The following is a 7646-nucleotide window of genomic DNA, read 5'->3' as shown; positions in this document are numbered from 1 at the left end:
ATGTGAATCACTATTTCGCTCACATATGTGTGCACGTTTTAGGTGTGCCGTGTACACGTCTCAATGCCAGTGTAGCACAGCCAGTGAATTGAAGGAAAATTGATTCTAGCAGAAAATAAATCAAATGGAGAGAGAGAGAGAGAGAGAGAGAGCGAGAGAGATAGTGAGAGAGAGCGAGAGCGAGAGAGAGCGAGAGCGAGAGAGAGAGTGAGAGAGAGCGAGAGAGAGTGAGAGAGAGTGAGAGCGAGAAAGAGTGAGAGAGAGAGAGAGCGAGAGAGAGTGAGAGAGAGTGAGAGCGAGAAAGAGTGAGAGAGAGAGAGAGAGAGAGTGAGAGAGAGTGAGAGCGAGAAAGAGTGAGAGAGAGAGAGAGAGAGAGTGAGAGAGAGTGAGAGCGAGAAAGAGTGCGAGAGAGAGAGAGAGAGAGAGAGAGAGAGTGAGAGCGAGAAAGAGCAAAGAGCGAGAGAAAGAGAGAGAGAGAGAGAGAGAGAGAGATAAAGTTCTCAGTGAGTTATACTTGAACCCCCTCCTATGGTTACTCATAGTACTGATTGGGCAGGAAACTGTCTCTGTGTGTACCACTTCTGTGTACAGCCAACCATGGAAGAAGGAAAAAAATCATGCCAGAAACCTGTTGTGATGAGAATGTACAGTGCCTTGCGAAAGTATTCGGCCCCCTTGAACTTTGCGACCTTTTGCCACATTTCAGGCTTCAAACATAAAGATATAAAACTGTATTTTTTTGTGAAGAGTCAACAACAAGTGGGACACAATCATGAAGTGGAACGACATTTATTGGATATTTCAAACTTTTTTAACAAATCAAAAACTGAAAAATTGGGCGTGCAAAATTATTCAGCCCCTTTACTTTCAGTGCAGCAAACTCTCTCCAGAAGTTCAGTGAGGATCTCTGAATGATCCAATGTTGACCTAAATGACTAATGATGATAAATACAATTTATCCAGAGCGACTTACAAATTGGTGCATTCACCTTATGACATCCAGTGGAGCAGCCACTTTACAATAGTGCATCTAAATCTTTTAAGGGGGGGGGTGAGAAGGATTACTTTATCCTATCCTAGGTATTCCTTAAAGAGGTGGGGTTTCAGGTGTCTCCGGAAGGTGGTGATTGACTCCGCTGTCCTGGCGTCGTGAGGGAGTTTGTTCCACCATTGGGGGACCAGAGCAGCGAACAGTTTTGACTGGGCTGAGCGGGAACTGTACTTCCTCAGTGGTAGGGAGGCGAGCAGGCCAGAGGTGGATGAACGCAGTGCCCTTGTTTGGGTGTAGGGCCTGATCAGAGCCTGGAGGTACTGAGGTGCCGTTCCCCTCACAGCTCCGTAGGCAAGCACCATGGTCTTGTAGCGGATGCGAGCTTCAACTGGAAGCCAGTGGAGAGAGCGGAGGAGCGGGGTGACGTGAGAGAACTTGGGAAGGTTGAACACCAGACGGGCTGCGGCGTTCTGGATGAGTTGTAGGGGTTTAATGGCACAGGTAGGGAGCCCAGCCAACAGCGAGTTGCAGTAATCCAGACGGGAGATGACAAGTGCCTGGATTAGGACCTGCGCCGCTTCCTGTGTGAGGCAGGGTCGTACTCTGCGGATGTTGTAGAGCATGAACCTACAGGAACGGGCCACCGCCTTGATGTTAGTTGAGAACGACAGGGTGTTGTCCAGGATCACGCCAAGGTTCTTAGCGCTCTGGGAGGAGGACACAGTGGAGTTGTCAACCGTGATGGCGAGATCATGGAACGGGCAGTCCTTCCCGGGAGGAAGAGCAGCTCCGTCTTGCCGAGGTTCAGCTTGAGGTGGTGATCCGTCATCCACACTGATATGTCTGCCAGACATGCAGAGATGCGATTCGCCACCTGGTCATCAGAAGGGGAAAGGAGAAGATTAATTGTGTGTCGTCTGCATAGCAATGATAGGAGAGACCATGTGAGGTTATGACAGAGCCAAGTGACTTGGTGTATAGCGAGAATAGGAGAGGGCCTAGAACAGAGCCCTGGGGACACCAGTGGTGAGCACGTGGTGAGGAGACGGATTCTCGCCACGCCACCTGGTAGGAGCGACCTGTCAGGTAGGACGCAATCAAGCGTGGGCCGCGCCGGAGATGCCCAACTCGGAGAGGGTGGAGAGGAGGATCTGATGGTTCACAGTATCGAAGGCAGCCGATAGGTCTAGAAGGATGAGAGCAGAGGAGAGAGAGTTAGCTTTAGCAGTGCGGAGCGCCTCCGTGATACAGAGAAGAGCAGTCTCAGTTGAATGACTAGTCTTGAAACCTGACTGATTTGGATCAAGAAGGTCATTCTGAGAGAGATAGCGGGAGAGCTGGCCAAGGACGGCACGGCACGTTCAAGGGTTTTGGAGAGAAAAGAAAGAAGGGATACTGGTCTGTAGTTGTTGACATCGGAGGGATCGAGTGTAGGTTTTTTCAGAAGGGGTGCAACTCTCGCTCTCTTGAAGACGGAAGGGACGTAGCCAGCGGTCAGGGATGAGTTGATGAGCGAGGTGAGGTAAGGGAGAAGGTCTCCGGAAATGGTCTGGAGAAGAGAGGAGGGGATAGGGTCAAGCGGGCAGGTTGTTGGGCGGCCGGCCGTCACAAGACGCGAGATTTCATCTGGAGAGAGAGGGGAGAAAGAGGTCAGAGCACAGGGTAGGGCAGTGTGAGCAGAACCAGCGGTGTCGTTTGACTTAGCAAACGAGGATCGGATGTCGTCGACCTTCTTTTCAAAATGGTTGACGAAGTCATCTGCAGAGAGGGAGGAGGGGGGGGAGGGGGAGGGGGATTCAGGAGGGAGGAGAAGGTGGCAAAGAGCTTCCTAGGGTTAGAGGCAGATGCTTGGAATTTAGAGTGGTAGAAAGTGGCTTTAGCAGCAGCGACAGAAGAGGAAAATGTAGAGGAGGGAGTGAAAGGATGCCAGGTCCGCAGGGAGGCGAGTTTTCCTCCATTTCCGCTCGGCTGCCCGGAGCCCTGTGTGTAATCAAGTCTCCGTATAAATGCACCTGCACTGTGATGGTCTCAGTGGTCCTTTAAAAGCGCAGAGAGCATCATGAAGAACAAGGAACACACCAGGCAGGTCCGAGATACTGTTGTGAAGAAGTTTAAAGCCGGATTTGGATACAAAAAGATTTCCCAAGCTTTAAACATCCCAAGGAGCACTGTGCAAGCGATAATATTGAAATGGAAGGAGTATCAGACCACTGCAAATCTACCAAGACCTGGCCGTCCCTCTAAACTTTCAGCTCATACAAGGAGAAGACTGATCAGAGATGCAGCCAAGAGGCCCATGATCACTCTGGATGAACTGCAGAGATCTACAGCTGAGGTGGGAGACTCTGTCCATAGGACAACAATCAGTCGTATATTGCACAAATCTGGCCTTTATGGAAGAGTGGCAAGATGAAAGCCATTTCTTAAAGATATCCATAAAAAGTGTCGTTTAAAGTTTCCACAAGCCACCTGGGAGACACACCAAACATGTGGAAGAAGGTGCTCTGGTCAGATGAAACCAAAATTGAACTTTTTGGCAACAATGCAAAACGTTATGTTTGGCGTAAAAGCAACACAGCTCATCACCCTGAACACATCATCCCCACTGTCAAACATGGTGGTGGCAGCATCATGGTTTGGGCCTGCTTTTCTTCAGCAGGGAAGATGGTTAAAATTGATGGGAAGATGGATGGAGCCAAATACAGGACCATTCTGGAAGAAAACCTGATGGAGTCTGCAAAAGACCTGAGACTGGGATGGAGATTTGTATTCCAACAAGACAATGATCCAAAACATAAAGCAAAATCTACAATGGAATGGTTCAATAATAAACATATCCAGGTGTTAGAATGGCCAAGTCAAAGTCCAGACCTGAATCCAATCGAGAATCTGTGAAAAGAACTGAAAACTGCTGTTCACAAATGCTCTCCATCCAACCTCACTGAGCTCGAGCTGTTTTGCAAGGGGGAATGGGAAAAAATGTCAGTCTCTCGATGTGCAAAACTGATAGAGACATACCCCAAGCGACTTACAGCTGTAATCGCAGCAAAAGGTGGCGCTACAAAGTATTAACTTAAGGGGGCTGAATAATTTTGCACGCCCAATTTTTCAGTTTTTGATTTGTTAAAAAAGTTTGAAATATCCAATAAATGTCGTTCCACTTCATGATTGTGTCCCACTTGCTGTTGATTCTTCACAAAAAAATACAGTTTTATATATTTATGTTTGAAGCCTGAAATGTGGCAAAAGGTCGCAAAGTTCAAGGGGGCCGAATACTTTCGCAAGGCACTGTATGTTTGGTGATGTTGCTAACATTAAACACGACAGGCTTTTAGACAAATATTAAAGATGTAATTTACCTGTTGAGAAGCAGCAGACTGGGATGATTTATGTGAACATGGTCTCTACTGATTGATCTATTTAGAAACAAAAACTATTACACTATAAAAACACACTGTGGTTTCCTCAAAATGGTACCTGAATAAGGAAGCATGTCATGAGAAGGCTTGCCAGGTCACCTGATAAACAAACCTACATCCTTGGGGAAGGCCCTTTCCTGTTTCAGCATGACAATGCCCCCGTGCACAAAGCGAGCCAGGCCTAATCGCCCAACATCCGTGCCCTCACTAAATACTCTTGTGGATGAATGGAAGCAAGTCCCTGCAGCAATGTTCCAACATCTAGTGGAAAGCGTTCCCAGAAGAGTGGAGGCTGTTATTGTCACGTTCTGACCATAGTTCTTTTGTGTTTTCTTTGTTTTAGTGTTGGTCAGGACGTGAGCTGAGTGGGAATTCTATGTTTTGTGTTTCTATGTTGGGTTTGTTGTTTGGCCTGATATGGTTCTCAATCAGAGGCAGGTGTTTGTCATTGTCTCTGATTGGGAACCATATTTAGGTAGACTGTTTTGTGTTGGGTTTTGTGGGTGGTTGTCTTCTGTCTATGCACCAGATAGGACTGTTTCGGGTTTCACGTTTGTTATTTTGTATTTTGTAGTGTTCTCATTTATCGTCTATATTAAACATGTTGAACACGGAAGAAAACCGTTATAGTAGCAAACGGGGGACCAACTTCATATTAATGGCTTTGGAATGAGATGTTCAACGAGCAGGTCATGTAGTGTACAGTACAACTGTTTCCGCGAGGAACCAGGGCTATCGCTCAATGCAAGCCATTTAGATCTATGGTGTTTATCTGGTGTTATTCCAGGCTGATTACATGTACACTATAAACAGGGTCCAGAGTTTTCCTGATCAGGCCATGCGATCAGGAAAACCTCAAGGACCTTTCACCCAAAAGTCACTGTGAAGTCTTCAAGGACTGCACACCGATGGCTGACAATGGTGTATTCATGAATATAACAATATATACACTGGAGATTATACTACTGATGAAGAACAGTGATATGACACACACAAAGGTTACACAAATGATCGACAGCACAAGCACATACACATCCAACTGATTGTAATCAAACACTGTGCATAAAGAAAAACAATGTGCTTGTAATTTGGTAATTTAGTTTCTGTAGGTTTAATGAAAGATTGGTGTTACAGGATACTGTTATTGTTTTCTATACCGAATAAAAATATAAACACAACATGTAAAGTGTTGGTCAAATGTTTCATAAGCTGAAATAAAAGATCGTAGAAATGTTCCATTTGGACAAAAAGCTTATTTCTCACAAATGCTTGGCACAAATTTGCGTGCATTTCTCCTTTGCCAAGATAATCCATCCACCTGACAGGTGTGGCCTATCAAGATGCTGATTAAACAGCATGATCATTACACAGGTGCACCTTGTGCTGAGGAAAATAAAAGGCCCCTCTAAAATGTGCAGTTTTGTCACAACACAATGCCACAGATCTTTCAAGTTTTGAGGGAGCGTGCAAATGGCATGCTGACTGCAGGAAAGTCCACCAAAGCGGTTGCCAGATAATTGAATGTTAATTTCTCTACCATAAGCCACCTCCAACGTCGTTTTAGAGAATTTGGCAGTGCGTCCAACCAGCCTCACAACCGACTACCATGTGTATGGCATCATGTGGGTGAGTGATTTGCTGATATCAATGCTTTGAACAGAGTGCCACATGGTGGAGGTGTGGTTATGGTATGGGCAGGCAGAAGCTACGGACAACGAACACAATTGCATTTTATCGACGGCAATTTGAATGCCCAAAAACACTGTGACAAGATCCTGAGGCCCAGTGTGAGGCCCGTTTATTTTTAAAGGTATCTGTGACCAACCAATGTATATCTGTATTCCCAGTTGTGAAATCCATAGATTAGGGTCTAATGATTTTTAAAAAATTGACAGATTTTCCCATATAAACTGTAACTCTTTGAAATTGTTGCATCTTGCGTTTATATTTTTGTTCAGTATAGATTGTTGCACCTGCATGGGTGAGAACAATGAAGTGTGCATGAATGTTATACAATGTGTTAGAGCTGAAGACCACCCCTTCAAATACACAGGTGAGTTCATTTTGAGTGGTATGAAATCCCCTGGGACATATGTGACATGTTTTAGTGAATTTTTTTAGTGTTGCCAGAGCCCTCCAAAGATGGAAGAAATTACAACCTCAACGGGGGCTGTGCCTCAGCCGACACATGCCGCTTGTCTGCGAAACTCCCCTTTGCTACTAACTACAGCCGTTGTAAAGGGAGTCTGTGTAACAAAGTCATGGGGATGAGTCTGAGTTCTCTCCCTCTTCTGCTGGGTCTCCTCCTCATCTCACTGGTCTAGTTAGTGGGAGGATTCATGGTAATCCCAACCGTTAAGAGTGATATGTGTCCACAAGATCAGGAAATGTTGGAGGTTAATTTGTTAGTAGAAATTCGGAAGGATGATGATTTCTATAATGATTTTAAAGTAAAAAGTAGGCCGTTTTAATATTTTATTTTTTAATGGTGCTCTTTATATCGGGATATGATTTTTACAATATTTTATTCTATAAATGCTCCTAGAAGACTAATAAAAACAATTGAACTTTAAACAGACACTGTGGTTTATTAATATTAGGGAGTGTGTACTGTGAGGGCTTGACTCAACAGGTGTGTATGTCTGGAGTATGGAGAAGACATTCTGGATACAGCTTAAATCTGAGTAAAATTTGTGTTAGTTGACCCTTGTGAAAATAATTTGACTGTGAATTATTTTTCTTTAAACAAAGGGAATAATTAAAATTGATCAAATAAAAAAATACTCAGCAATCTAAACAAAATCCTAAAAACCTGAAGACAGGTTTTCAGAAATGTTTGCAAATATATTAAACTAGAAAACTGAAATACCTCATTTATATTTACATCCTGTTTCCATTGATCATCCTTGTGATGTTTCTAGAACTTGTGGTAACCTGTGGTAAAATAAATTGATTGGACATGATTTGGAAAGGCACACACGTGTCTATATAAGGTCCCACAGAACCATGCCATGAGGTCTCCGTAGAGCTCCGAGACAGGATTGTATCGAGGCACAAATCTGGGGAAGGGTACCAAAACATTTCTGCAGCTTTGAAGGTCCCCAAGAACACAGTGGCCTCCATCATTCTTAAATGGAAGAAGTTTGGAACCACCAAGACTCTTCCTGGAGCTGAACCCCAGGCCAAAATGAGCAATCACGGGGAGAACGGTCTTGGTCAGGGAGGTTGAATAAGAA

This window comes from Oncorhynchus nerka, linkage group LG16 (genome assembly GCF_034236695.1).
Source record: "Oncorhynchus nerka isolate Pitt River linkage group LG16, Oner_Uvic_2.0, whole genome shotgun sequence".
NCBI lineage: Eukaryota > Metazoa > Chordata > Actinopteri > Salmoniformes > Salmonidae > Oncorhynchus > Oncorhynchus nerka.
This window is presented reverse-complemented; position numbering follows the sequence as displayed.